The sequence below is a fragment of the Peromyscus maniculatus genome, chromosome 21 (assembly GCF_049852395.1).
Source record: "Peromyscus maniculatus bairdii isolate BWxNUB_F1_BW_parent chromosome 21, HU_Pman_BW_mat_3.1, whole genome shotgun sequence".
NCBI classification, from domain to species: domain Eukaryota; kingdom Metazoa; phylum Chordata; class Mammalia; order Rodentia; family Cricetidae; genus Peromyscus; species Peromyscus maniculatus.
Window position 1 is genome coordinate 64,390,667 of NC_134872.1, and position 14,085 is coordinate 64,404,751.

The following is a 14,085-nucleotide window of genomic DNA, read 5'->3' on the forward strand; positions in this document are numbered from 1 at the left end:
TGTAGAAGTTTCCTGATTTACATGTCTTGATTCTTATCAAAGTTTTTTTCATTCCATGTAATTATTTTCATAAATTAATATATTAACAAGCATAGAAAATAAAAGGTGTGTGATAAAGAGTGTCCAAATTTCCTTTTTTATATGTTATTGATTGTAGATGTAACCAACAGTCTTATTAAATAAGAAACACAGAACCAATGTAAAAGAGAAAGCTAAGAGGCCAGAACTCAGAGCTAAAACCTCACCCTTTCTCCTGCTGTGTCCCAGCTTCTCGAAAGAGAGCTATTTCCTGTGTGTAAGTCGTTTTTCTAGTCATTCTGCCTTCTCATTGGTTGTAAACCCAAGCATGTGACTGCCTCATCACTGTCTGAATGTACAACCCCCTAGGTCTTAAAGGCATATATCTCCAATGCCGGCTGTATCCCTGAACACACAGAGATCTATGGAATTAAAGGCGTGTGCCACCACCGCCACACTCTGTCTATGGCTCTAATAGCTCTGACCCCTGGGCAACTTTATTTATTAACATACAATCAAAATCACATTTCAGTACAATTAGATTACCACCACAATTGATCGTCAGGCAAAGTTATGTGTAATCTATTTTTATAGAATATTTGTTTAGATCAACTTATGTTTTGACGTGTGTTCCCCAAAATACCAACATAATATGTATCCATACTCAGGTAGATATGGTGATATTTTATCTGTGTACCCCAATAAAGCTTATCTGAGGATCAGAGGAAAAAGTCAGCCACTATAGTAAATATAGAAGTCAGGCAATGGTAGCACACACGCCTTTAATCCTAGCATTTGGGAGGCAGAGATCCACCGGATCTCTGTGAGTTGAAGGCCACACTGGGAACAGAGCCATGCATGGTGGCACATGCCTTTAATCCCAGCACTAACCATGGTGGTCTGAAAATCTGTACAGATAGACAGGAAGTGACAGAGCTGGGCAGGAAGAGGAAGTGATGTAGCTGTGCTGAGAGGGAAAGTATGAGGGCAGGGACAGAAAGGCATATAGGCCTGGATATACAGGAAGTAGGTCTTTCTGGAGGCTGAGGGTTGGTAAGGTGAGCTTGGTTGTGGACTCTGGCTTATCCTAGTCCTCTGATCTCTCAGTTTTAACCCCAATATCTGGCTCTGTTTTTTTTTTTTTTTTTTTTTTTTTTAATTAATAAGACCATTTAGCAATTTGTCTTACAGGTAGAAACCAACAGCGTTCTACTTGGTATTAAGGAACCAACGAACAAGAGAGAAATCAGGCGTGATACTGAAAACTTAGCCAACTACCCATGGTTAATGAAACTGTGCATATTGGAAGAGAACCTATCACTACTATTTGACTAAATCAACACAACCCCTAGCTACATTTGAAATATTTGTCTTTATACCCACAGACAAATGCAGTCCTCAACCTGCATTATGGAAACTTAAGTTTGCAACAAATGAAACCATTAGAGAAAATCCACCTGGAAAAATTAATAGCTTTGGAACCCAGAACCTACTCCTATATCTACAATTCAATTTTGCATCTAAGTGTCAGAGATACTTGCAGAAGAGGGGCCAAAACATTTGGAAGAGCCAGAGGAAGAGGAAGTTTACTGTGAGATTGTGCCATCTAGAAGTGTCAGAAGCTAGCCTCATTAAACTTTACCAATGAAGCTTAATATTTGTAATATAATTTTAAAATATACTTTTAATTCATTAAAGATATTATGCAATATATTTGATCACTACACTCTTTCCTCAACCCATTCCATATCTAACCAACCTCCATAATTCCAAATTTCTTGTGTTCTATTTTACTTTTTATTTAGTCACCTTTGGGCTTCTAATTTGTGCTATCCACATACTTTTCAGTGTGGGACCATCCAGTGGGTGCGGTTGCTGTACCATAAGTCCATAAGAAGAAGAAAAATTCATTATATTTGAGAATTTTATACACTTGTACAGTGATATTCATTGATATATACACTTGTTTCCCTATTCTACCTTCCATTATAATTCCCCAACAGACCTCTTTTCCAAATGTATGTTTTTTTTTCTTTCCTTGACAGTTAATGCTATTAATACATGCTTAGGTGTGGAGCCACCCACTGTATTATGGCAATTGTACAGGTGGCAGCATTCTCAAAAAAAAAAAAAAAATGATTCTTCTTCCCACCACAATTATAAACTACCCTTGGCTCACCACTTAGAAAGGGGGTCAAGATATCATTTACTTCACCTAGGCTGAGATATTGGCTGGCTTCATTTTGCATAGGTCTTCGGCCGGCAAACATGGGTACTGTGTGTTCATGACTTTATAACCACATCATACCCGGAAGTGAGCATATCACTGCCATTCTTCCCATCCTGTGTTCTTACACCTTTTCTATTTCATTTTTCTGCTCTGTTCCTTGAGCCTTGATGGTGGCCGCATTGATATATTCATCCCATTTGGGAGTGATATTCAGTTTCTTATTCTCAGAATTTTGACTACTTATGCATGTCTCTGTTAGTTGCTATCTACTACACAAAGAAGATTTTCTGACAAAGGCTGAGAGCAGCCAAGGTCTATATATATAAGGTATAGGTATAAACATTTAGACAGCAATTTGATATCATGACCATTTGAAAATATAACAATAGGTTTTACCCAGGGCCTAGTGCGGCCACAGCTGTGGACTCTGGATGAGAATTATAAAAGTAGGTGTGAAATTTGTTCCTATGGAGCAGAAGATGAATCCCTTCATAATTCAGTAAGATACCCCACAACAGTTTTTTGGCTATTGTGTCAGTGGACACATATTGCCTAGATCAATATTGCAACATAGAGGGTCTATAGATTTTTCTTGCTATTCTGAATATCCCCAAGAGAAGATGACATTACTCTTGTTCTACTGATTTGTTAGTAAAAAAGGGAAATTTAAGATGAGGACAGAACCAAATTATACACATTATATTATCTTGCCATTTTTAAATCAAGGTCTTATACAGCACTTTCCTTCAGCAATTAATTCTTCTGTTTTGTAACCCAAACACTGAAATTTTCAAAGCATCTAAAATTCACTCATGTCTTAGAAATGGCAAGGAAATGTGGTGCTAGCTAATCTTTGTCATGCATAACACTCTGGATTAATTAAAGCACACAAATCCAAGCAGCACATCTTAGTCTAAACACCTTTTAATTATCTGTAGGACAATTATTCTTTTAATGTTCTACAAGTCATTGAAAACCCCGTCTTTTCACTTTTTAAGAGTGACTATTCTTCAGTATCATTTGTCCCAGAGAGGAATAAATGACTGTAGTAGAGTTTACTGTGCACCATTCCTCCATGGACGGAAGCTCACCTGTGCTAATGGGAACACTTCATCAGCGGCATCTTGTCAGGACTCGTAGACACAGATTCATGCTTTGTCTTGCTCTACCAGAATATTGCAATGGTTGCTAGTGATTCTCATTGAACTGTCCGTTCTTTTACACAGAATAGTACCAGAAGTGTATTACACTAAAATAATTCAGAGTTTGTCATTTCCAAGGACCTCCTAATTAGGGCATATTCTGCTCGTTAAATCTCAATTACTTGTCAGATTTTATATCATACCATTGCAATTCAGCCTGTGACTTGCAACACTAGGAGTTTTAAATTTTTAAATATAGAGCTCTCATTTTATATTGGTACCTACTTACCTTATAATATAGAAACAGCTATTCTCTGAAACACCATCTAATTACTTATAGTGAGGAACATGAGATTCTAGTTTGATTTTAAGATGTAGAATGTCTGTGGTGAGTAAGCTTCACATTAACACTTGTATATTAGCAGAATTTGAACACCAATTTTCTGTGTGTTTTAGTATGTCATGAGAGTTTGGCTATATTCTTCAGAAATAAGATGGATATTGAATATGAAATAGAGTATAGGTGGAGTAGAAACTTAATCAGGGTAAAAAAAAACAGAGGAAAACATTGTCACAATGAACTACATTCTAGATAAAGTTGCTTTCTACTACCAAGAATCAGTGTTAACAGAGAGAGAAGTGTGGCCAAGAGTGTGTTGACTCAGATATTGAGTCATGTTTTGTTGAATTCATCAGTATGAGATCATCTTAAAATTAACAGCTTTATAAAGAGTGTTTACAGTTTGTTTCTTTTCACAGTAGATAATGGGATGCTTGTACAAATATAAAAGTAAAAGCCAAAAAATGTCCATGAACGAAATGTACTTGAATGTAGAAATACTGCCTTTAACTTAAAATTCAATCAGAGTATCAATTGTTCTCAGCAATAGGAGTCATATAGAATAGCACATTCTACAGTCATGTTTCTTTAATTTTTTACAAGGAAGTTGTTTTTCTACTTGTAGACTTGTATTAATTTTTACTTATTCACTTATGAAATAACATATCTACATATATGCATATTTTAGTCTCTTCTAAATAATAAAGAGAACATCCTGTGACCACAGATATGTTTACTTGATTTTGAACAGTGTTATTCAGGTACATGAGAGTCAGACTTTTTGCTTCATATAAGTCAAGTGGATATTTGTGGAAAAAATAAATGTAAGCTTTGTTATTGGTAACACCGAGAGTATATAGAAAAAGAATGCCAAAAGAAACTGCATTAGACCACTATTTTCAGGTAAACATGAGATGTTCTGACATGACTAGTACTCAGAAATCTGAAAGCCGTGTCCAAGAAAAAATTTGCAACAAATCTATAAATCAGGTGAGCCAGTTCCTATAGATTAAAGACATACCTTCTCCTTCAAAATTCTCTTTTCATTGACAGTGTAATTTTTTTCACCTATTCATATTTGTTATAATAACATCAAAATTATATTCCATAAAACTACAAATTATAACTACATAAATTTCTGTAAAGTACCTTTAAATTGTACTGGAATGTATCTACTTTTTTAAATGACCATGGATAATATATGAATATTAATGACATGTATCAATAAATATAACTTGAAAAATAAACTAAAATCTATTAATAATGCAAGGAGAAAATTGAGTACTTCGCTTGTAGTACCCCATAAGCCATAAATGGCTTCCAGTAATATTAACTAATATTCATTATTTGTATTCATTCATCAAGTTGTATAAAATATGATACTACTTCAAGATGTTTTATGCTTTACTAATAAATTTCTGAAAGTTATAATGTATTGATATCCCTATTATAAGAATTGTTCTTTAGAGTCTAATGTTCACTATTTCCTTTCATTTTCTTTTCTTTTTTCCTCTTTTTCCTATGTTCTGTTATCAACTTTTCCTCATACTTGCTTCTTTCCTTTGCCAAAACACTATTGTTTTGGCAAAGGAACAAAGCAATAAATAAATCCTACTGATTTTCTGCTATATGCTTAGATTAGTACCTCACTCAGCCATCATCAGAGATGTCTCTGCGTGAGTAGACTGGAAAAAATACTGAGACACCCCCCTCTCCCAAATGGACAATGTGAACAGAATGAGGGGTGTTGGAACACTCAGTCTGAAATGGGAAGTCTTCATCAAACATCTCACTTTAGGAATCAGGGAATGCTATGAAAGAGGAGGGACAAAGATTTCATAAGTCAGAGGGGATGGATGACACCAAAGAAATGATGACTCCCATATATATCAAGACTGACACATGAAGACTACATGAGAATAGGAAGAAGCCAAGTGCTAGAGAAGCCCACAGAAATCCACAAAGATACCCCCACAATAGACTGCTGGCAATGGTTGAGACACAGTCAGAACTGACCTACTCTGGTGATGGGATGGCCAAACACCCTAATTGTCGTACTAGAAACCCCGTCCTATGACTGAGGGAACTGGATGCAGAGATCCATGGCTAGGCCCCTGGTGGAGCTCTGGGAGTCCAATTAGCGAGAAAGAGGAGGGTTTATATGAGCGAGAATTGTAGAGACCAAGGTTGGATAAAGCACAGGAACAAATAGCCAAATGAATGGAAACACATGAACTATGAACCAAAGGCTGAGGGGCCCCCAACTGGATCAGGCCCTCTGAATGGGTGAGACAGTCGATTGGCTGGGAGGCACCCAGGCAGTGGTACCAGGTCCTGTGCTCATTGCATGAGTTGGCTGTTTGAAACCTGGGGCTTATGCAGGGTCACTAGGCTTGGCCTGGGAGGAGGGGACTGGATCTGCCTGGACTGAGTCTACCAGGTTGATCTCAGTCCTTGGAGGAGTCTTTGCCCTGGAGGAGGTGGGAATGGGGGTTAGCCTGGGGGAAGGGGACGGGGGCGGGAGGGGGGAGAACAAGGGAATTCATGGCTGATATGTAGAACTGAATGGTATTGTAAAATAAATTAAATTAAATTAAAAAAAAAACAAGACTGACACATAAGTGCACTCATAAATACTGTGGTTGTGTATACAAGGCCGTCAAGGTTCAAGTGTGACTAGGTTTCAGTGCTGAGAGAACAAAGTGGACTAGAGAATTCATCCCTATAATTTCTCTCTTATATTTCTTTGTTTGGGCATCATTGTTTTATTGTCTTACTGATCTTTTGCTTGTAAATTATGGTTTCTGATTTTGTTTTGTAATGTTTTGGTGAGTGTATGTTTCTTGGTGTGTGTATGCTCACACATGCATCTGTCTGTGTTTTGTGTATGTGTGTATTTATGGTGTCTTTCTTCTTCATTTTTTTGTTTATTTATTTAGCTTGTTTGTTTTATACAAGAGATAGAAAAATGAAGTGTGTGGAACTGGGTGAAATCTTCGATCATAATATATTTTACAGCAGTATTTTCAATTAATAAATAAATATATATGTATGTATATATTAAATCAATTTAATTTATCATGTGTGTATGTGTAATCTGGAAGAATGGTGTAGAATAGCCTAAAGTTTGGTTTCAGCCTGAGAGTTACTTAATGTTGTAAAAGAGAAAGGCTAAGAGAAGATTAAAATAATCTGTTTTCCATGTCTTAACCACCCACAAAAGCTACAGGATGAGAGAAGGATTACCTGGGAGAGGCTCAAGAATTGTTTACTTAAGACGATGATCAGAACATGGCTTCAAGGTATTTCTTGGTGAACACAGGTTGAAGGTATTCTAGAAGATATTAAACATTCAATTTTATTTAAAATGAGTATCACTTTCTGCAGTCTCCTACTCATTTTAATTGATAAAACATTAATTGTTCAAAATGATTATTAAGTGGCTGTTTTATGATTTTAAAAATATTTGTCTTGGGGTGCCAAGATGCCTAAATTTTTAAAGGAATTTTTCTTTTAAAATTGTTTCCTAGGCTCTCTTTCCCCTGACCCTTGACCTCCATTAGCCACATCTCACCCCCAGGTTTGCTCACTGGATCAGGAACAGAGTGGGAGAACAAGAAAAGAGACACCATGATAAATGAAGACCCCATGGGAATAGGAAGAAGCAGAGTGCTAGAGAGGTCCCTGGGAATCCACAAAGATACCTACACCATAGCCTACTGGCAATGATCTAGAGAGTGCCTGACCTGACCTACTCTGGTGATTGGATGGCTGAACACTCTAACTGTCATGATGAAACTCTCATCCAGTGACTGATGGAAACAGATGCAGAGATCCATGGCCAAAGCCCAGGTGGAGCTCCAGGAGGCCAACCAGTGAGAGAGAGGAGGGATTGTATGAACAAGAGATATTGAGACCATGATTGGAAAAAGCACAAGGACAAATAGCCAAACTAGTGGAAACACATGAGCTGTGAACTAATAGCTGAGGAGCCCCCATGGAACTGGACCAGGCCCTCTGGATAAATGAGACAGTTGATGAGCTTGAACTGTTTAGGAGGCCTCCAGGCAGTGGGACCAGGACCTCTCCTTGGTGCATGAGCTGGCTTTTTGGAACCTAGGGCCTATGCTGGGACACTTAGCTCAGCCTTGGTGAAGGGAGGAGTGGACAGGACCTGCCTCAACTGTATCTACCAGGCTGGGCTGACTCCCCAGGGGAGACCTTGCCTTGGAGGAGGTGGGAATGGTGGGTGGATTAGGAGCAAGGCTGGGGGTTGGGAGGAGGGAAGACAGGGGAATTCATGGCTGATATGTAAAATTAAATTAATTACAAAATAAAAATATTTATAAAAATTTAAAAAAAATGTTGCCTGAGTTAGAACCTCGGTTTCCATATGATAACAAGAAAAATACTACCCCCAGGGTTCATGATACATGGGCAAACACATATACAAAGACACACACACACACACACACACACACACACACACACACACACAGATTAAAAATAAAAAATAAAATAGAGTAAACATTAAAAAATACCAATATCTTCAAAGTCATCATCCCACCAATTTTAATTCTATTGTCTATCAAAGGAGAAAGATCTAATAAAGAAACCAGACTGACTTACTTGAGACCATGGCAATTTTATGAAATCATGTGATTTTCCAGAGAAATAAAATTACATAAGTCATTATCTTTGCTTTATTTTTATGGCAGTGTTACCATGATATAAATAAGCATGAAAACAGAATTCAACTTCTATTAGCTAATATGTTAAAACTTATGGAATCTAAACAAATTTTGAAACTCTGTTAAACCAATATAAAAATCAAAAGAATATAGCATAACAAAGTTATCTTGTTTTATTGAAAAAATTATAACGACTCCAACCTAAGCCACTGTCTCATAGGCCTTTAATACCAATCTTGACTTGAAGCTCACTGTGATGACTCATTCTTACCACAGCATTTAATAAAACATTGGAAAGTGTATAAGGACCGTCACTTTAACAAAATGCGTGACTTAATAATGATTTTGCCCTCGTCTTATCACTAGCTTCCTGATTTATCCCAACATACTTATAAATATACAGATATAGCTTCATCCACATATTCCAAATATCTTTATATAATAAATCATTTAAATGGAAAATGTAAAAAGCAGAGCATGCAGAATGTTGCTTTGGGGAGATGTAGAAAGGAGCCTTCCTTCACTTGTGCAGCACTGGATGACATAAAGACTCAGTTTTATTTTATTTTTTAAATAGAGCTACAGAACAAAATAATAATCCAGATAAAAACACCAAAGATCTCCACAGAGAGACAGTCACAAAAAAAAGAAAAGAAAGAAACGAAAAGAAAAAGGAAACAGATTTGGAAATAAAACTCTGGTTTTCAATATAAGTGGATGGACTCAGGAGTTAATAGTGTACAACAAATGAAATTAAGAAAATTATTTTTATTAAAGAATTTATCCTGGGAAACACCAATGCCTATTCAGATGGGGGAAAACTGTGGGTCTGAGGATAATGCAAAAATCTGAATACAGGTGAAATTTTTAGGTGGCAATGATAGAAGAATTGTGATTTCTAAAAGAAGAAAAGAAGCTTTGGGGAACCTGTTTCCCATGCTGGATTATTTTACCCACGTTCTATGCAGAGGTAGAATCTGAAGGAGGTGAATCATGACTCATCTTGATGTGCCATGCTTTGTTCAAGCCTATGGCCCACCCCTTTCTGAATGGAGATGGAGGAGGAGTGGATGGGGAGTGGGGTAGATGAGAGTCTGGGGTAGGGGGATACGGTTGTGAAGGTGGGGGAGGGAAGACAAAGAGAGGAGGGAGGGGAAACTGTGGTCGGTATATAAAATAACTGAAAAAAATTACTTAAATGAAATTTTTAAAAAAGCGCCACACTAATTTCCATAGTGACTGCTCCAATTTACATTCATTCCAACAATGAATAATCATTTCCTTTTTCCACATCCACACCAACATTTATTGAAATTTTAAAAGAAAAATACCGGAGTTAGTCATTTTGATTAAATTGAATGATGGGTAATATTTTGAACATTTTGAAGTGTTCATTAACCATTTGTATTTCTTCTTTTGATAACTCTTTATAAAAATCAATGATCCATTTCTTGACTAGGTTGTATGTTTATTAGAAAATTAAAAAAAAAAAATACCTGTCCAGCACATCTTAATTGAGATTCTACTTCAGGTTCTATATTGCATAGTCACTGTCTGAGATTACACCCAATTATGAATTTACTTTATAAAAAGAAATGAGGTGCTGTGGATATCACTCTATATAAATAAAACACTGATGGCCAGTGACCAGACAGGAAGTATAGGCTGGACAAGGAGAGAGGAGAATTGGGGAAACAGGAAGAAGGAGAGGGAGACACTGCAGCCACGGCCAGGAGAAGCAGCATGTAAAGATGCTGGTAAGCCACCAGCCACATGGCAAGGTATAGATTTATAAAAATGGGTTAATTTAAGATATAAGAACAGTTAGCAAGAAACCTGCCACGGCCATACCGTGTATAAGCAATATAAGTCTCTGTGTTTACTTGGTTGAGTCTGAGTGGCTGTGGGACTGGCGGGTGACAAAGATTTGTCCTGACTGTGGGCAAGGCAGGAAAAGTCTAGCTACAATGAGGACTCATTTCCCAGGACTATAAAAAATTTTAGTTAGTAGTCCACAGCCTTGACCATTACCTAGAAATATCATGTCCAGTTTTTGTAATATTTTTATATTCTTTGTGATGACTCTTTCTAATACAAATAAAAAATGCCCAAATTGAGTAATAATATGGCTATGGAAAAATATTATTTATTTGATAATCCTATCTGTGAAACTTTCATTTAATTTTAGTTTGTCTAATTAATTTATAATTGGAATAGATCAATATTTTCCATTATGGAGTAATCAGCTTTCTTCTTTAGTAAAGCTTGATGTAATTAAAGTTGAACAAAAAATTAATGCAATTCTTTTGCAACTGAAATGATCAGGAAAATTTCTGCATGTTTGTATCATATATGATTTCATGACAAATAAAACATCAAACTCAGGTATATTACAACATTATCTTATTGTTAAAATACAGTAGAAATACTTTTATGAGAGAAATTCAGTGACACAACTTTCCTATTATTTATGCAATATAATCCTAATCAAATTACCACTATAATTTTCACACACATATATATGTATACAATAGAAGCATACATATATATGTATATATATGCATATATGTTTGTGTGTGTGTGTGTGTGTGTGTGTGTGTGTGTGTGTGTGTGTGTGTACAATAGAAGCATTTAAACGCCTTGTATTTCCTAATTTTGTATGGCCTCTTCCACATCCCTTTACTTCAGACTGTAAATCAGACAGTTCAACAAGGGAATCACAGGGAGTGTGAGGCTATTTTTTATAGAGAGAGTAGGAGAACCTGGGTGGAAATATATAAAGAACAGAGTTCCTTCAATAATCACAACTGAAGTCAGGTGACAGGAATAAGAGGAGAGATCTTTGAACCTCCTCTTTGCAGAGCACTTTGTCTGGATTTGTGAGATGATGTAACAATAAGAGAAATGAATTCCATAATGGTACTGTGCTCTACAAACCCAAAATTGTGAATATAGTTAACTCTTCGACCTGTATATCTGAGGAAGAAAGTGACCGGTGTGAGGAATGTCTTTGGAAAAAAAGAAACAAAAAACAAAGATTTATCTCATTAGACCCACAGAAGCATAATTCAAGTACATTATAGTGTGTGTTACACTATCTGAAATTCATACTAGGTAAATTATTGCCAGAAGTTAGCAGGAAGCTCTCCTGGACATGTATGCAACAAACAGCAAGGAATGTAGCTGGGCGGTGGTGGCACATGCCTTTAATCCCAGCACTTGGGAGGCAGAGGCAGGTGAATCTTTGTGAGTTCAAGACCAGCCTGGTCTACAGAGCGAGATCCAGGAAAGGCACAAAGCTACACAGAGAAACCCTGTTTCGGAAAATCAAAAACAGCAAGGAATGGCTGATGGCCTAGTACTGATCAAAAGTCATCATTGCCAGCAGGGTGCATTTGATATCTATAAAGATACAAAGAAAAGCTGCGAGGCCAATAAAAAAATAGATTTGGGTTTGGCCAGTAGAGCCACCAGCATCTTTGGTTTGATAATAGTGGAACAGCAAAGGACCAAGAAAGAGAGATGGCTGAGGAAAAAGTACACTGGTGTATAGAGCTGGGATCCATCCTTATGATTATTCTTATGTACATACATTACAAAGCCATGCTTGGCTTGGAAATACACATCATGTAGCACTTGGAACTACATGATTTGCCAAATATGTCCTATGAACAAAGGAGCTTGTGAAATTTTCAAAAACGTAGAATCTTTCATTTCTATTGTATCCTATCAGTAGAGGTATTAAAGGGAGAGTTTAAGAGACAAGTATCCCAGGTTATAGTGGTTTCTTCTCAATCATCACTTCCATGATTGTCATCAAATCCATTTATTTGGGTGTTTTATTTTCTTCTGCATTACATATGGTAATAATACACACACACACACACACACACACACGTACACACACACACACACACACACACACACATATAAAATCTGAAAACAGACAAGGCAAGGTCATGTAAACCATTGAAATAGATTAAGATATGCTCGGCATCATCAAGCATTTATGTTTTCAATATTTACTCAGCACAAGATAAATAATGTATATTTTGAACTAAAATTTGTGCTAAAAATCATTGTATTTATACATAAATATAAATAGAAAAAGAACACTGTTAATAGAGACAAATTCCAAGTATTCAAATATCTGTAAATAGTATAGTTGTACTACATCTCACTCCAAGGAACAAGTTTGACTCATCTAAATGCTGATGCTAGTAAAAAAAATAATTGACTCAATTTACCACTTACATGCTATTTCAACTGAGCAGTGAAATTTTGTTTCGGGCTTGTATTTGGCTGCACTCACCACAATCAATAAAATCCTTAGGGATGTAGAACACATTATCCATTTTAAACACTTGTACTCAATCATGTGTTTTGCTTTGTAACTTGCTATGTAAAAATAATGACTCAATCCATCATAAGTTAATAATAATAATATACAATATATACAATAATAATTTAATGTATAAAATCATGGTTAACATTAAAATAATAAAAGTCAAAAAATAAAAGTATTTATGCATAAGTTTAAGTTTAGATCAATTTAATTCTGGGCAGTAAAGTTTACAAGATTTAATGGTCAGTTTGTGATTGTTACATAGTCACATAATAGAAGATAAAAAAAATATAGGCCAAATGTCTTTGATGAACAGATACAAAAAGTATGAATAAAGCATTAGAAAACAAAATTTAAGAATATATAAAAATGATTATCTACCATGATCAAGTAGGCTCCATGCCAGAGATGAAGAATAGTTCAATATATGTAAAGCAATAAATTCAATACCACCACTTAAATAGAGTAAAGGACGGAAAACACATGAATATAGCATTAGATGCAGAAAAATGATCTTTGATAAAAAATATAATATCCATTCATGATGAATGTCCTAAAGATTTTTGGGATAAAAGATTCATATGTCCTTATAATAAAAACAATTAATAGCCAATTTCAACTAAAGTGGAGTAAGGTCAAAGAATTTAAAAAAAAAATGGAATAGGACAAGGACATCCATTCTCCCCATTACAATTCAACATTGTATTTGAAATATTAGCAAGAATAAGTAAAACTAGAAGATAAAGGGCAATTAAATAAGAAAGAAAGGCGTCAAAGTAAGTTTATTAGACAATGAAAGATTATTTAAACAAAGACCTTATAGACTTCACCAGGAAAACCCAACAGATGATGAATCCTTTAGCAAAGCAGCAAAATAAAATATTAACACACTAAAATCAGTAGCCTTCTTTTGTGGCAACAACAAATATACTGAAGAAAAAAAACAGGGAAATAACAAAATTTACAATAACCTCAACACACACACACACACACACACACACACACACACACAAATAAATAAATAAAAATTTAAAAAAATATAAAAAATAAAAAACCCCAAAACCAACCAAAGAAACAACAACAACAACAAAAAAAAAAAACAACTGTGAAATAAATCTAACCAAAGAAATGAAAGACTTTCAGGGAACACTTTAGGACAATGAGGAATGAAACTAAACAATATACTAGAGAACACAAGGACCTCATTTATTCTTGGATAGGTAGGATTAATATTTGGAAAATGGCCATCATACTAAAAGCAATCTCAAATCAATGAAATTGCCATCAAAATTTCAGTGAGTGAGTACCAGGACAACCAG